This window comes from Ruditapes philippinarum, unplaced genomic scaffold, assembly GCF_026571515.1.
Source record: "Ruditapes philippinarum isolate M1 unplaced genomic scaffold, ASM2657151v2 ctg6812_1_1_1_1, whole genome shotgun sequence".
Taxonomy (NCBI): domain Eukaryota; kingdom Metazoa; phylum Mollusca; class Bivalvia; order Venerida; family Veneridae; genus Ruditapes; species Ruditapes philippinarum.
In genome coordinates this window covers 42,845-61,875 of record NW_026857596.1, presented here as the reverse complement: position 1 = coordinate 61,875, position 19,031 = coordinate 42,845, and the positions used below count along the sequence as shown (strand labels likewise).

Sequence of the window (19,031 nt, the reverse complement as noted above, 5' to 3'; positions counted from 1 at the left end):
GATACCCTGTACCTAATTACAAAGATGTGACAATTCCAGCCACGTTCAATTATTTGATCTGCATGGTAGATAAAGTGTCTTAAAACTTAAGGTCAGTTCAACTATCTGCAAAATTTTGAGAAAATGGTAGATCTATTTAAGTCCAAAAATAAAAACATTTCAAATGCCAATAACAAAGTTACATCAAACAACAGAAAAGCGTAACAAACAATCAAAAATTACAATTTCAAGGTCATTTATGAGCAAATTAAGGTTAGTTTGATTGTCATCAAAGTGTTGTCTAGAGTCAGTGTACCCGGTTCCGCATAGGACCCGGTCCCGCACACAGTGATTTTTTTACAAACTATTAGTGAGGGTCCTAGGACTCGCTGGGCTATAAATCTATTAGTCCCAAAATTTAGCTGACTTATCCAAGTTACAAGGCTTAATATTGCTTTAGTGATATGAAAGGTATATTAACAATGGAATGAAGAAAAAATGAATTTGATTTCTACATTAATTACAATGCTTCTGGTACTGAAATTATTCAAACTGTCAAATAAATTTAATAAGTTCATTTCCATTAATTTAGTTTGAGATTAATCAAAACTTCATTTTCCTTAATATTTTTATGCTAATCTATATATAGTAAAGCACATTATTATTTCTTATCTGTAGAAGATTTGCAGACCTAGAATATGATTGACATAACTTGAACACAATTGATATTTATTACCAAATTCCTGTCAGACAGGACTCCCTACTCAGAAAAAGTATGCATCCAAAAGATGCACATTATTTGAAACTTTGCATCCACAGCAAATTCAATGAGTCATGGACTCAGGATGCAGAGGTAAAAAAATCACTGCGCACACTTTCCCATTTTTCATTTTTTCTTGAAAATTAAAATGAATTTATTCAGTTTTCATTTGTGTTTCACTGAAAAGTCTGGGAAAAGTCTTGCACCCCAGCCTCTCCCTGGAGGGTGCAGACGAAAATGTAAATACATGAACGTGGCTGTGTATGTCACACATAAAAACAACTTATTCAGCACGTAAACCATGCTAATTTCTATTTTAATGTTTAAGTGACATTATGCCCATCCAAGGGTATTTAATGAGTGGACGGGTGAAGATCAAAATAAGTTTTCATTTTGCAATAATTCCATTTAATTTAATAATTAAGTTCGCATAAACAATAAATAACGCAAAGATCCAAATGAAATTTCTGTCAATATCCATAAAAATTTAACTACAACACTTAGTTTATAACTAGAAATGTGTCCATAGGACACGGGTGCCCCCACCGCGACACTGTTCTGTCAATCTTTTTACTTAGTCAAGGGAAATAACTCTACAAATACTGGATAAATCCACAAGCCAAACTCCAGGTGCAAATCTAAAATATGCTGAGCAACCTTCCCATAAGGTTTATTGACTATGTCAAATCCTTTTTGAGAAACTTGCGACACAAGTTGAAAATTGCAAAAATTTTCTATGTGAAGGGCAATAACTCTAAAAATACTAAATAAATCCAGACGAAAATACCTGGTGCACAACTGCACATGCTGATCAATATTCCTGTAAAGTTCCATGACTGTAGGTCAAATACTTTTTGAGTTATGTGCAACACATGTTGAAAATTGCCAAATTTTACTAAGTCAAGGGCAATAACTCTGAAAATACTAAAAATATCCAGATGAAAATACCCAGGTGCACAACTACACATGCTGATCAACATTCCTGTAAAGTTTCATGACTCTAGGTCAAATACTTTTTGAGTTACATGCGACACAAGTTAAAAATTGCAAAATTTTACTAAGTCAAGGGCAATAACTCTAAAAATACTAAAAATATGCACACGAAAATACCCAGGTGCAAAACTACACATGCTGATCAACATTCCTGTAAAGTTTCATGACTCTAGGTCAAATACTTTTTGAGTTACATGCGACACAAGTTGAAAATTGCAAAATTTTACTAAGTCAAGGGCAATAAGTCTGAAAATACTAAAAATATCCAGACGAAAATACCCAGATGCACAACTACACATGCTGATCAACATTCCTGTAAAGTTTCATGACTGTAGGTCAAATACTTTTGGAGTTACATGCGACACAAGTTGAAAATTGCAAAATTTTACTAAGTCAAGGGCAATAACTCTGAAAATACTAAAAATATCCCGACCAAAATACCCAGGTGCACAACTACACATGCTAATCAACATTCCTGTAAAGTTTCATGACTCTAAGTCAAATACTTTTTGAGTTACGTGCGACACAAAAGTGAACGGACGGAAGGACGGACGGAAGGAAGGACGGACGGACAGACGGACGGACGGAAGGACAAGGGTAAATCTAAATGCCTGCCACTAACGTGGGGGCACAAAAAGAGTGGGGCAGTCTTTTTAAATTTTAGGCAGATATATAATTTTATCCTAAGCATTTTCGTATATCAACTGTTGGTCAAACACCATATTGACAGTCAATCTTTTGAAATATAAACTCAATTCAGCTCTACTTGACTTTGATATTAAATATGAGCATAATGTCACTTTAAGATTAATATAAAATACATATTTAAAAAGAAATGTATGTTTTTGTTATGGCAAATTTGCTGTTAGTTATGAAATATATGCACATGAATTAACTTCTCCCAACTACCAAACGTCAAGTCATTTCACCTTGATTCTTTTGTTTTAGATGAAACTCTTAATCAAACAAATCATAACAAAATAGATGAAAAAACTTTCAATAATAAATTTTTATGTCTGTGTTTACTACCTAAAAGTGGTAAACAATTATGTTTTCATTGCTGTTACATGTTTCCTGTGTACTACTATGATTGGAAATAAATGTTTGTATATTGTAGTAAGAATGTGCATTAAATTTATTTGAAGTCCTGAAAATTTGCAAAAAAATATATCTTATCTGGACTGAGAGATGTTAAATAAATAAGAAAACATGTTTAAGATGTAAAATAACATTTCAGTATAAAAAAGGCTTTGTGTGCGGAAGCGAGTCCACTATTTATTATATTTGGCCCATTCCTGTTGCTTAAAGTCAAGTGCGCCTAGAAGTATGAATTACTTCAGATAGAAACGTTTTGGTAATCAGTTTTTATGGGCAAAGGATGTCATTTTCAAAATAATATCAATTATAAGAAGAATTTTTAACTATAAGATAATTTTCTTATTTGTCCTTAAAAAAGTGTACGACACCGGGTACACTGACTCTAGATAAGAAGACATCAATCATGTCAATGAAAAAGCTATAGACAGTTATAGCACAAATGCTGACACAAATACCCATTTACTATCCAGCAGCCATTTCATTCAGTATGTATCCTGATGAGAGGCTTTAATGCACTTTACATACATTTCAACAAAAAATTATCTCTCAAGTATGTTCCTCTTGTGTTGCTTCAGACTGATTTTTTGATTGAATGATCCATCTAAACATTAGTCATTACACTTCAAGGAAGTGTTTATCCTGTATGTATTATCATGTGTTGCTTTATGGTAAATGCATGGATGAATGGGCCCTCACAAATATTACATTAAAAAGGCTTTCCTCAAGTATGCTTCAGCATGTGTCGATTCAGAGTGCTCATCAGGTTTATGTGCCATTACATATACTACATTTAAAAGGTTTCTCTCCAGTATGTTTCCTCACATGTTGCTTGAGAGTAGACATTTGGTTGAATTTACAAACACATACATTACATTGCAGGTGAATGTGCAAAGGATTTCTCTCCAGTATGACTTTTCCTGTGTAGATTCAAATGGTCCAATTGCCTGAATGTGCTATTACATATACTACATTTAAAAGGCTTCACTCCAGTATGTATCCTCATGTGTCGAGTTAAAGAAGACATTTGGCTGAATGTGTCACCGCATACTTTGCATTTGAAAGGTTTTTCTCCAGTATGTATCCTCATGTGTTGCTTAATGGCAGACATATGGCTGAATGTGCCATTACAGATATCACATTTTAAAGGTTTCTCTCCAGTATGTATCCTCATGTGTCGCTTCAAATTGCTCCTTTGGTTGAATGTGCCATCACATATACTACATTTAAAAGATTTCTCTCCAGTGTGCATGTTCATATGTTGCTTAAAAGTAGACATTTCATTGAATGTGCCATCACATACACTACATTTAAAAAGGTTCTCTCCAGAATGAATCCTCATATGCTGTTTCAAATTGCCCTTGCGTTTGAATGTGCCATCACATATACTACATTTAAAAAGTTTCTCTCCAGTATGTAGTTTCTCTCCAGTATGTATCATCTTGTGTTGGTTTAGAGAAGATTTTCGCCTGAATGTGCCATTACATATACTACATTTAAAAGGTTTCTCTCCAGTATGAATCCTCATGTGTTGCTTAATGGTAGACATACGGCTGAATGTGCCATTACAGATATCACATTTTAAAGGTATCTCTCCAGTATGTATCCTCATGTGTCGCTTCAAATTGCCCTTGCGGTTGAATGTGCGATCACATATACTACATTTAAAAGATTTCTCTCCAGTGTGCATGTTCATATGTTGCTTAAAAGTAGACATTTCATTGAATGTGCCATCACATACACTACATTTAAAAAGGTTCTCTCCAGAATGAATCCTCCTCATATGTTGTTTCAAATTGCCCTTGCGTTTGAATGTGCCATCACATATACTACATTTAAAAAGTTTCTCTCCAGTATGTATCATCTTGTGTTGGTTTAGAGTAGATTTTCGCCTGAATGTGCCATCACATATATTACATTTAAAAGGTTTCTATCCAGTATGAATCCTCATGTGCTCCTTAAAACTGCTCATGCGGATGAATGTGCCATTACACATACTACATTTAAATAGTTTCTCTCCAGTATGAATCATCTTGTGTTGCTTTAAAGAAGACAATTGAGTGAATGTGCCATCACATATATTACAATGAAAAAGTTCCTCTCCAGTATGTATCCTCATGTGTCGCTTTAGAGTCAACATATGGCTGAAAGTGCCCTCACAGATATTGCATTTAAAAGGTTTTTCACCAGTATGTTTACTTATGTGTTGCTTCAGTTGACTCATACAGTTGAATGTGCCATCACATAAATCACATTTAATTTCTTTTTCTCCAGTATGTTTACTCCTGTATTTCTTAAGATTTCCTAAACTTGTCAAGGCAGACATATTTCAAATACTTTACTTCAGTATGTTTTCTCATAAATGTGTTGCTTCAGATTTACTATATACTAGTAACAATTGTAATTGACATCACAGATATTCCATTTCGAAAGTTTATTCCAAGATGCTTCCCCGTATGTTGCTAAATATGGAAGAATGTGCCAGTACATTCATTACATAGAAAGTTTTTGTTCAAGAATGTTTCATGTGTCACTTCAAATTATGAATACTGTGCCATTGAATTAATTGAATTTGAAAGGATTTTCTCCAGTATATAACCTCATGTGTGCTTCAGACAGTTCATGTGGCTGAATGTGCTATAACAGAAACTGTATTTTCTCCAGACTGGATTATTGTTTGTAACTTCTTTAAGAAACTATAACATACACAACAGTATTGCTTAAGATTATTTATTATGCTTAACCTTTAAATCCCATGATGATTTTTCATTCCTGTCATTTCAGACTATTCTTAACACCAAAGTACTTGTTTGTGCATCACATCTTTGTTAATCTAGTATATGTATCTTGATAGCACTTTCACTCTAATATGAACTATCACATATTTAAATGGTATTTCCCCAGTGTGATATTTCACAAGTCAGAGAATAATGTTTATAAACCAGACTGTATTTCCCACTTTCACTATATTGTCTTGAACAAAATTATATAAATTTTCATTTACATCCTACAAAATACTCCTTTCTTATTTCTGCAAAGTAACTATCAATTGTGTTTGTTTTCAAAACTTTTTTTCTCATCTTTATTTTAAATAGCTAAAACTTTCCTCATTGTAAGCATATTTATGAAATGAATAGATATTCAACTCCTCATCTAAATTTTGTCATTTCACATTATAGGAAGTGTTCATTGTTCATGTATGTATAACAATTTCATCATTCAAATCGGTACTGTATAACAGAAATGGGTACTTTCTTCATTAAATGCTTTTGCTAACTGTTTGGCATGTGTTTTCCATTCAACAACTTCTTTCTTCCACTGCATTTTTCTTACATCTCCCTACAGCCTCTCCCAATCAGCAAAAAATACACCAGGAATCAGCATTTCTATAAAATAATAGCATACAATATATTAATACAGTAAGGTGAACGTTTCAGTTTACACGCAAAGCGTACATTCTGAAAAAAGCGCATACTCTGGAATAAAACCACACATGTTACATGCTTAACAAACAACCTTACAAGCATGCTTTAACAGAATACGCCGCGAGAAAGAAATAAAACTAATAAAAAAAAAACGTTTCTAAAAGTTTAAGGAAAAATATCGTATTAATATAAGTTTTTAACAACTGTAGGCTGCCTTCTTTAAAATGATAGCTTGACTTGTTGAATATACAAGAGGCCATGATGGCCCTGAGTCGCTCACCAGAAACCATGCTTTTCAGTGTTAGAAATTTTCCATTGTGAATATTTTCTAATATTAAATTTGAGCATAGAATATTTTTAAACAATAATTTGAAGAAATGCCATGACCAGGGGCATTTATGCTTTAGCTTAAATGGGGCCAATCAAATTAATATGAGCAAAATTGATAAAAGACTACGGTTGACTACGTAAGAATGCTATGTGGTTTGGTGGTCATCTATAAATTAGTTCTGTAGTGGATGTTTAAAGGTTTTTCTATTTTTAGCTTTAGCCGTCGCTTAGAGGGGCCAATCAAATTAATATGAGCAAACTTGATAAAAGACTTCCCAAGAATGCTACAGACAAAGTTTGGTGATCATTCATCAATTAGTTCTGTAGAGATAAATGTTTATAGGTATTTTTATTTTTAGCTTTAGCGGCCCTTTAATACAGCTAATCAAATTAATATGAGCAAACTTGATAATTATCAAGACTAGTACCCAAGAATGCTACAGACAAAGTTTGGTGATCATCCATCAATTAGTTCTGTAGAAGAAGATGTCTAAAGGTTTTTCTATTTTTAGCTCTAGAGACCCCTAAAAGGGGCCAATCAAATTAATATGAGCAAACTTGATAAAAGACTAGTCTACCCAAGAATGCTACAGACAAAGTTTGGTGATCATCCATCAATTAGTTCTGTAGTAGAAGATGTTTAAAGGTTTTTCTATTTTTATAGCTCTGTTGACCGCTAAAAGAGGCCTATTGAAATGACAAGAGTAAATTCAAGTGTGACTGTCACAAGGATGCTACAGACCAAATTTCAACAAAATCTGCCCAGCAGTTTCAAAGAAGACGACGATTGTTGATGCATGACGATGGGCGCCAGAGCGTCCCCCTTTGATTCTAATACATGTAGCTCACCCTTTCGGTTCTGGTGAGCTTAAAAATGTTAATATTAAAATGCCCTCATCAAATAAATTTTAACAACAATATACAATGTTCAAGGCTATAATGCGCTAAATTCAACGCAAATATTTAAATGGACAGTCGTCTTTGTGTGCACTTAGAACTTAAATATTACTGTATCTTTTATTTGACATATCTCACATTTATTTCCTTAACACCAGTTCCGGCGTAAAAAAGTAAAGAAGATGGAAGAAACTATCAAATCATCTATACTCATTTAAATACATATAGCAGTGAACAAAATTAACATGACACTTTACACAAAAGAAAACCATACAAGTTTCAGACTGGCGGTCCAACTCTGTTTCATTTCTTTTTCTTTAGTGGCTTACATACAAATTTTCTTCTGAAATAGTCTAGATCTTACCCAATAGATTGCTACATTTTCAAGGCAAAGACTTTAATATGACAATTACATCTGTGATGCGTTCATTCAAGCCTTATGAAATTTCATTTATACGTCATCATAATAATACTTAAAATGAACTTTAATCATTTTTCAGACTTAAACTGAGGAAGGTTTTGAAACCAGTCTGAACCTCATGCGCCTCTATTAGTGCAAGATACTGGAAGCAGTGTGGGACTCCAAACAGTAGTGAATCTTGTGTTTACCAAAAGAGTGCATCAGAAAATACTGTTCATAGCATAACAGCAAAACTTCAAACCGGTGTTAAATAGCCAATAAACACCAATCATATCGAGATCATTTTTTTATTTCTGAAAATCAGTGACTTAATAATTTATGTCCTGGTGGAAATACAGAGAGATATAAACTGAAACAGTATTTAATCATTTGTATGGGTTATAACGTATAGATCATAGATGTAATACATTTACAAGTAATAAAAATGGAAGTGGCTAGCCGTATGGGCCTGTACGGCTAGCCAAAAGTTCTAGCCGTACGTGAGTCACGTACGGCTACCCAGGACACACTGTATTGTCTAGCACTTTTCAAATTCATATGAAAGTCGAAAATGCATATGTTATTCTATGTATTTAAACGAGGATTTACCAGGATTATACAGCGATTGCCTTCGTATGTTGTTGGCTAAAAAAGTACGAATGTCGATCGTTTTCATCTCCCTGAGAGAGATTATAAGCTAGAAAAAAGCGATTATATAGTTGCAGTTGAATAACAACAATTGAAGCCTACATAATTATTATAATAATCCTTTTTTGTTTCAATAAGTTTAATTTTCAACAACGTTAAAATGTTAAAAGCACAGAAAATAGAAGAAAAAAACCAGCGAAAATGATTGTTATTGTGCTGTAATAATTGTGTTAATTATTGACAGTACAGTAGAATTTTGTCAAATGAATCATATTAAGGAAAGTTTACATTCGTAAAACGCGTCCTAAGAAATTTCTAATGTAAATCTCTGTACAGGATTTAAAGATTTTATGTTCGATAATTACCCATTTAAAAATACAATTATACAATTGCTATAATTTGTTCCTATTGTTTCTTCTTTTTTTCTTCTTTTTGTTTAATGTTCTATTTATTTATTTATTCCACTCAGATCATGCCGTTATGAAACAAGTTTCTTTGGCCAATATAATTATTTATATATTCTATTTATTTACAAATGCAAGTTCTTGGTTAAAAATCCTCATTTTAGAGACACAAAGTAACATAATTATGCATTTTCGACTTTTATATATTTGTGAAAAGTGACGTACGGCAAGACAATGCAGTGTGTCCTGGTTAGCCGTGCATGACATTATCAAAATGCTAGAATTTTTGGCTAGCAGTACGGGCCCATACAGCTAGTCATTTCCAATAAAAATTTCATCTCAAGCACTTTTAACATGTTTTTTTCACTATAAAATAACAGGGAAAATTTCAAGCCGGTTGTTTGCTCACCATTATTTTTTAAGATACAGCATACCTGTTATTCACAATTAAATAATTAAGAATGCTATCAGGTCAATCACGGACATTAAGTGTCTTTGGGTAAATTTTTTGTTAGATTATAAAAAAAAAATATTAATTTTAAACAATTTTCATTTGTAAATGACACAGAATTTACACTGGCTCACAAGAACTCTTTAATTTGTAATGAATTTATTTCTGATAATAGATCTATGCAATATCTTGTAATTAATGGGCGAACATAATCCATAAACTTATTTATGGCTACTGGTCGGGGCCACCAACTGGACACTTTTTAAACATTTTCCATAGCTAGAGATCTGAAAATTTGTCACAGTACAGCTAGGTTCTTCTCCTAACTAACGGACTAGTTTGTTTATTTCTGATCATGTTGACACTTAAAGTCTTATATCTGAGGCCTGTGAAGAAGAGTACCAAAATTACCTAAATTGTCCACACTACAGTAACATGTGTCCCGACAGATATAATATACATGATGCTGATTTAATTCAATAAAGGCTTTGGTGTTTTATTTTTTATTTTTAACATGATATAAATATTTCAGCAGCAATTGCTGAAGTTTAGGATATTCTATTATTCACTCTGCAAATGATTATAGCTAGTATAAGAGGTCAGGTATTGCACTCCTGACATCAAAATTTTCAATATCAACGTTCTTGAAAAATACATTAAAATATTGGAAGTGGCTAGCCGTTTCGGCCCATACGGCTAGGCATAAGTTCTAGCCGTGTGAGTCACGTACGACTAGCCAGGATGCACTGTATTGGTCACAGGCTAGCCGTACAGCACTTCTCAAAATTATATGAAAGTCAAAACTGCATATTGTTATTTTATGACTTTAAGCGATTTTTGTTGTATATTTTGTTTTAGTGACAAGTATATTATCGAGAATATTATACATGTATCTCAAATGAGATGTCCAGGTAAAATATACTACTGTATGAATTTAACAAGAAAGAGACAATAGTATGCTTACATTACCTTCATATTCATTTTCAAGTTGTTTTTTATTAATTTTACAAAATGGCGGAGCATCTTTATCAAAGTGAACACAGAAGGACAAATGTGGTTACTTGGTTATAATCCTCGTTTAAAAACACAAAATATAACCTATCCAAATTTGACTTTCATTATAAATTTGAAAAATGCTGTACGGCTAGCCAATACAGTGTGTCCTGGCTAGTCGTACTTGACTCACCTACCACTAGAACTTTTAAACCGCACGGGCCCGTACATTACCGTTTACGAAAATTGAAATAAATCTAACTACTTATTTATATTTATAGAACAAACATGCAGTTATTGTTGATATAAAATCGACCGATAGATCAACAACACTGAACAAACAAGATTGCATTTGAGAAAAATGCTATGCCACCGCATTAATACAACACTAAATAGTAGTGTAGGAACATATTTTTTTTTGTTTCTATACAATTGAAGATTGTCATAATGCATAGATCCCTGACCTATCTAATTCTTATTATCAGATTAGTGATTAAATCTATTGCAGGCTGTCAACCAGGTCTTTTCCAAAATAAAGGAGGAATATAGGAATATTTTTGCAGGAAATATAGGAGTTTTTGGACCATTTAGAGGCAAAAAATAGGAGTTTTCAACTTAAATTGTTTAACTTACCAATGCTTATATAAATGTAAATTATTCTTACTTTTACACATGCTGTTTCTACGATAAATGTCTACCGTATAAGTGAAGGACACCATTAGCAGGCTGTCCAGCACCTTTTGACATAAAACTAGGGTGAATTTTAGGGTAATATTTCAGAAATTTTAGGGCTAAAATTAGGAATGTTATGGTACGTAATAGAAATTTTAGGGCTAAAATTTGCAATTTTATAAATAAATAAACTCAGGTCCCAAAGGACTATGATGAGGGCTAATCTTTGCATATTTGACACAAAAGTAACTGACAAATAATGCTCTAGTTTAGTTAGAGCAAAGGTGCTACCAGTGTGGACTCACTGGTCAACTGCCTCCCCTGCGGAAATGGTCTTAGTCAAATCATGTTCAAACCATATTTTTTTAAATTGGCTGAACATGTCAAAAAGAACATGTTTTACCTATGTTTTGGGAATGTTATAACCACAAGTGTCTAAAAGGAATTCTTATACAGTAAAATTCTTGCACAATGCAGCTTTTGAATATGGACAAATGAAATTTTTTTTACAAGCAGGAAGTAAAAAGGCATTTGCCTTAGTACAGTCATTTGAATAAATGAGAAGCATCTATAATCAACACAAAGAAATGCACATCAAAAAAGTTCATCACACAGACCATTCAATTGCAGTTTATCTAGATCACATAATTGCAAAATGTGTGTACATTGTAATTGGAAATGAGCTTTATATTACTGAACTGCCAAATTATTTTTGAGTGTGATTAATTATATGAGTCTGCCTTTTCCTAAATTGTACCAGATGAATGAAAGAACAAGAATTGAATGAAATTGAAAGCTTTGTGGCAAAATAAGCAATTTCTCCTACAATGACATCGAAAAGGATAAATAAGTATGAGGGAAAGAATTAATTTTTCAAAGTCTACGTTAACCCATTCAGTACTTTACAATGTTGTTTTGATATTATGCAGATTTAAATAAAAGAGTTGTGAGTAAACAAATTGTACATTAATTTTTGACAACTATTTATACATGTTTTTAATTAAGATTGTGTTACAACAGCTTCATAATGATCATTTTTAAATATGATATGAAATAAATGGACCACTTCAGAAAATTTGGATAAAATGAACAAACATAAAATTCAAGATATCTGAAGTTGGCAAAAAAGTGTCAAAATATTCCAGAATAAGTGGACTCTTATGGTTATGATTTGAGTTTCAGGACCATGATATGGTAGTATTTTTGCTGTCAACATGATGATCAACAAATGCTTTGATTATGAAATAGCAATGTTACTGACATAGTCAAAATAACTTTTAGTTAAAACGAAACCATTTCAATGTCATCAATTTTGAGTTGGCAAATCATGGCCAAATCATTTTTGACCATGTTCAAAACATGGTCGACTTAGTTATGTCCGTGATTATTTTGACAGGGTTACAAGTTATAAGTATGTTTATAACAAAAGAAAAAAAATGAAGAATTTCAGTGAAAAAATAGGGCACCTTTAGGAATTCCCTTTGAATTTTTCACTTTTTTAGGAATTTTAGCCAAACTGAAAAAATTAGGAATTTTTTAGGGACGCAGTGGACAGCCTGCATTAGCTTTGAACCACAGCATCAGCATCCCGGCAGAAAGTTACAGCAATGCATGACCATCATCTGAATGGTCATCTGAAATAAAGTTGACATACTGATGCACTGCTTTTCATGGTGACCATGCAGATGGCTATGAGGAGCACAGCAGCCTTGAGCATAGTAATGTGATGCTGATGCAGGCATAGACATTCTCTTACCTGTAAAATACAAAAGGCCAAAAGCAGTACCAAAATTTAAATCTCTTTGAATTCCTCGGCAATATATTTTTTTTAAAAATATAGGAAAAATATTCAAAATATAGGAGAATATAGGAAAAATAGGAGGCTTTTTAAAATATAGGATTCCGACCCAAAATATAGGAGTTTTATAGGAATATAGGAATTGGTTGACAGCCTGCTATTGTTAATCAAATAAAAGATCAGAGCAGGAATATATCAATGCACTTGAGTCTAGTGAATTTGGTGGTGAAGGTCATATTTCACACATCCTTCATCAAAGGACAACACAGTAAGACACTTTGTCAAAATCTAGGTCAGCTGATATCAAAGTCCACTTTACATCTTAATCTGTGCACATGGTTCAAATTTCATAGCTGTAGATCAAAGCACAAGAAAGTAGGTCTAGGTCACCTGATATCAAAGTTCAATTTTACAACTAAAACTGTGCACATGGTCAAAATTTCATTGCTGTACATCAAAGGACAAGAAAGTAGGTCACTGTCCCCTTGGTCAAGGCAAAATTTTGACCCAAGGGTTTAATTCAAAACAATCTTGATACAGGTCCACCAAACATTCTTTCAAGTCAAATATCTAAGCTGAAGCTTTCTCCCATTCAGAAAACATTTGTTTTATTTTCTGTTTTTACTATGTGTACATAATGAGAATCATGCCCCCGGGCAGGGCCAGTTTTGACACCAGGGGAAAAATTTGAATAACTTTGGTAGAGGACCTATAGATGATATTATATAGCAAACATGAAAGCTCTATGCCTTGTACCTTCAGACAAAAATATTTTTTTATTTTTTTACTAGATATACATAATGTAAATCAATGACCCCCGGGGCAGAACCAATTTTGACCCCAGGGCTAAAATTTGAATAATCTTGGTAGAGGTTCACTTCGCAAAGTCTCATGCCATATATTTAAACTCTAGCCTTTGTCAATTCAGAGAAGAAGATTTTTCAAGTTTTTACATTATACATATAAGGAAATCTAGCGCCTCTGGGGCAGGGCAATTTCAACACTAGGGCATAATTAAAAACAACTTTAGTAGAGGACCCAAAGATGATATTATATACCAAATATCAAAGCTTTAAGCCTTGTACCTTCAGATAAGAAGATTTTTTAATTTTTTTACTCTATGTTCATAGTGAAAATCAATGACCCCTAGGGATGGGGCCAATTTTGACCCCAGGGCTATAATTTGAACAATCTTGCTAGAGCTTCACTACACAATGTTTCATGCAAAATATCTTACCTCTAGCATTTGTCAATTACTAGAAGATTTTTTTTAAAAGTTTTTACTGTAAGTTTTACTATATACATATAAGGATAACCAATGACCCCCGGGGCGGGTCGATTTTGACCCCAGGGCTATAATTTGAACAATCTGGGTAGAGGTCTACCAGACAATGCCTTATGCAAAATATCTAAGCTCTAGGCCTTTTGGGTCCTTATAAGAAGGTATTTTAAGTTTTAACTATATGTACATATAGTGAAAATCAATGACCCCTGGGGTGGCCGATTTTGACCCAAGGGCTATAATTTGAACAATCTTGGTAAGGGTCTACCAGACAATGCCTGGTAAGGGTCTACCAGACAATGCCTTATGCAAAATATCTAAGCTCTAGGCTATTTGGGTCTTTACAAGAAGGTATTTTTAGTTTTTACTATATGTACATATAGTGAAAATCAATGACCCCTGGGACGGGGCCGATTTTGACCCCAGGGCTATAATTTGAACAATCTTGGTAGAGGTCTACCAGACAATGCCTTATGCAAAATATCTAAGCTCTAGGCCTTTTGGGTCTTTACAAGAAGATTTTTTAAATTTATTCTTATACTGCGAATTCACTTATATTCATGGGCATGAAATTTCGTGGTTTTATCAAAACGGGCATTTTCGTGGGTTCTTAAATTCGTTGATTTTCGTTTTCTTGTTAAAAAAAATTCAGTAACCTAATGCAAAGTAATCTTAATCGCCGAACATTTTTACTTACAACATGTACATATCTTTACTTGTCACACAGCGGTTGTCAATAAATTTAATCCTTGTCTCTGGGCATAACTCTAATATAGCACAGTTACTGCCGATAATTGACTGCAATTAACACATTTATGTGACATGATATGCACCTCCATTGGACACACTGCCCCTGTAATTCGCCGATGTAAACATCGCATAATTTATACGACACCTGGCACGTTTTAACCAGCGAGTTTAAAAGTTTACACCCTGCATTGGTCTTAACATATTTGACAGTAACTACACGCAACGTCACAGCAACTGTGTGAATTTACATGCATATAAATTATTCTCGGTAAATAACACGAGTATATGTGGATCTCGTCGGTGGCGTCCTTGGTGTTTACGGAATAGCATTCGCACAAATACAGATTAAAATTCGTATAAACTGAATCATTTAAAAACGACAAAAGAAAGTACAATAAATCTGTTTTAGCGATCGTATTTTTTTTTATAGTTTTGTGTACTTACGACATTAATATCAAAGACTTTTTTTAAATTAATAAGAGCAAACTGACAATTTTTGTTAGCGCTAATTATTGCACTGCCTGGGTTCCCATATTTACTCGATTATGTCAAGTATTCTTGCTAACACAATCAAGTCCTAGTAGACTACAACGATCAAGTATGTAGATGCGACATTTGTGACAGTAAATTGAGGATATAAAGTCGAGTTTTCTTTCAAGTTTCTTAAATATTGCAAACGGATTTATTATGTCACTAACCTGGTTATCTGTCTGTACTTACATCCATTTCACGAAATACCGGCCGGAAAAGAGCCGAAGCATGTTTGTAATATATAGAACAGAGACTGGGTAAGGCGTAATTGTTGGGATAAAAGTTCGTCGGATCTTAAATTCGTGGATTGACCTACCCACGAAAACCACGAAAATTCGTGCCCCACGAATAATAATGATTTTACAGTAATTCCTTTCGGTTGCCATGGCAACCAGATTTCTGCATGGAATGAAATTCTTTGAACAACTTTGGAAGCCCTTTACCCAAGGATCAATCCTGCCAAGTTTGGTTTAAATTGGACTATTGGTTTTTCACAAGAAGATTTTTTAAGTTCGCTATATAATCTATATAAAACACACACACACAAACAAACAAACACACACACACACAGGTGAATCGCTATATGCCACCGCATCGCAGATGCTGCGGTGGCATAATAAAAAAATGAAATCAGGCATCGGGGCCATCCAGGTTTCAAGTGGTTGTCCGTTTTGGTGGTCTCCAACCAGTAGAACTTTAATTTGGCTTGTAGAACGCCGGGTCCGTATGGTCAATATAAACAATCATTTAAACATTTAATTTTTCAATATTGATAACCTAAAAGTTGTTTTAAATATTATTCTAAAGAGGGGTTTAAATTTGCCATTAAATCTGGAATAAATCGCCACTGAAGTGTGCAAGTCGTTACTGGTTGGGGACCATCAACCGGACACTTTTCATACATTTGTCCATACAGATTCCATAATTTTTAACCTATAGAGACCAAAAAATTTGACAAAGTTCAGCAAGATTCTTCTCCTAACTAGCAAACTAGTTTGTTTATTTCTGATTGTATTGACATTTATAATTTAATATATACTCAACATCACTAATTCCGCGTCATCACTTATTTCACGGTAATGGCATATTTTAATGTGACCAGTGTTAAAATTGGTCAGAATTGACATACGGGGCCGTCCGGGTTTAGTGGTCCCCAACCAGTAGGCTATGGGGCGAATCTAGTCCAACTAATTGTATACTGCGCGACGAGATATTGTACTATTTTCGTGTCTGGGCAATATCTCGCCTCTAAAAGATAAAGTTAAAGCGAGATTCTCCCCCAGAACGGAAATATCTCAGAATCAAGCTTTGGCACGTAAATATATTTTGACTAGGGGCGAATCGTTAGTGGACCGAAACCCCGAACTCGTTATCAAAGCACATGGGTGAATAAACAAAGACAAACATCTATAGACATAAGAATTCTAAAATATGCATTGCCGTACGAGGAGTTTTAGCAAACTATAAATCATGTAATACTGTCAATAATAACTGCGGGAATAGTTAACAGATTACTTACTACCAAACTTTTTGTTTAATTTCGTTCATTATTTACCATGGCGGATTACTTTCAAAGGGCAGCCACTCAGCAAACAATAGATTTGTTTCGGCCCCAAACCAAATCGGCCCCGTGTGAAATACGCCCATTAGCGTTTCGGCCCTTTTTGTGAGACGTTGCTCTTATATAAGTACAGAAGGTAGGGCTAGGCCAACAAATCAAAGACGGTTGTCGGAAATCATGCATATTTAAATGCATTGGTAAATTAAATGGAGAAAAAAATACAGAGAAAGTATTATTCATTATTTTTGGAAATTGAATTGTCTTAAAAAGCAGAAACAATTTCAGTCGAAATACACAAAAAAGTCGAAGAAATTCAAGACCAGTAATCTTAGCAGGAGAATGTCACATTGTTTTTGGTAAATGCCAAGTTCAGATGAATGCCATAATTTAAGGTTATAGTATGTAAAATTTAAAACAAGAGGGCCAAAATGGCTCTAGATCACTCCACTGACCCATATCGAACTCATCAAAGCAATTACTAAGACAAGCATCATGACCAAGTTTGATGACAATTGAGTAAATAATGTGACCTCTACAGTGTTAACAATTTAAGGTTCATCTTTATTTAGAAAGTGTGACCTAGTTTTTGACCCCAGGTGACGCATATTCGAACTTGACCTAGAAATCATCAAACAACACTTGTAGACCAATTTCCAGGATATTTGGATACCGGTAGCCACTAGAGCTAGAGAGTTCACAAGATTTTTCTATTTTTAGCTCTTGTGACCTAGTTTTACAGAGATGACCTATGTTCAAACATGATCTAGAAATCATTCAAACAACCTTCATGACAAATTTACAGACTATTTTGATGAAAACTGCAGCCACTATAGTGTTAAGATTTTCTATTTTTAGCTCCTGTGAGGCTGTGACCTTGTTTTTGACCAGAGATGACCCATATTGACCTAAAAATCATCAAAACAATTTTCCTAACCAATTTCCAATATATTTGGATCAAATTGAAACCACTAGTGTAAACAACATTTTTCTATTTTTAGCTCCTGTGACCTAGTTTTTGACCGGAGATGACCCATATTTCAACTTGACCTAGAAATCAAAAAAGCAAACATCATGGTCAATTTCCAGGGTATTTGGATTAAAACTGCAGCCACTAGAATGTTGACATGATTTTTTCTATTTTTAGCTCCTGTGACCTTGATATCATAAAAACAGACTTCCTGATCAATTTCCAGAATAGTTGGATCAAAAATGCAGCCACTAGAGTGTTAACAAGCTTTCTCTATATTTAGCTCCTGTGACCTAGTTTTTAACCGGAGATGACATAATTCGAGCTTGAACTAGACATCATCAAAACAGACTTCCTGGTTGAAATTTCCAGGATAGTTGGATCAAAACTGTAGCCACTACCTAGAGTTTTAACAAAACTTTTCAATTTTAGCCCCTGTGACCTTGTTTTTCACCAGAGACAATTAACACATATTTGAACAAAACCTAGAAATCATCAAAACAACCTTCCTGGCCAATTTCCAGCATATTTGGATCAAAACTGCAGCCACTAGTGTTAGCAAGATTTTTCTATTTTTAGCACCTGTGACCTATAATATTTGACCCAAAATGACCCATATTCGAACATGACCTAGAATTCATTAAAACAATTTGAAATTCCAGAATATTCTAGAGTGTTAACAAGATTTTTCGATTTTTCTATTTTTAGCTCCTGTGACTTATTTTTGGGCCCCAGATGGTTCATATTCAAACTTGGCCTGTATTTCATTTGAACAACCATTCTGAGAGAGTTTGATTATGATCCAATTAAAACTGAGACTGCTTGCATGACTGTTAACAAAATAGAGTAAAGCAGAATCCCTAAAGAAAGCCCAATACAACAAAATTGAAAATGTTGCAGGCTCCGTTTGAACAACCCAAATGTTGACAACAAACGACGCATGACGACGGACATAGCCCTATCACTATACCTCACCTTGACCACTTGGTGGTCAGGTGAGCTTAAAAAGACAATAGTGTAAGATAGTTGACTCTCACTTTAACTCAAAATTCCGCATAGGTCGAAGAAGTCCTGTCAAATTTCCTTTCTATATTT

At 33.9% G+C, this 19,031-nt stretch overlaps 1 pseudogene; it reads right to left on the bottom strand.

Moving 5' to 3' along the window:
• Positions 1-6: 6 nt before the first annotated feature.
• LOC132750264 (zinc finger protein 888-like) lies at positions 7-16,987 on the bottom strand (annotated as a pseudogene).
• Between the last annotated feature and the right edge of the window lie 2,044 nt (positions 16,988-19,031).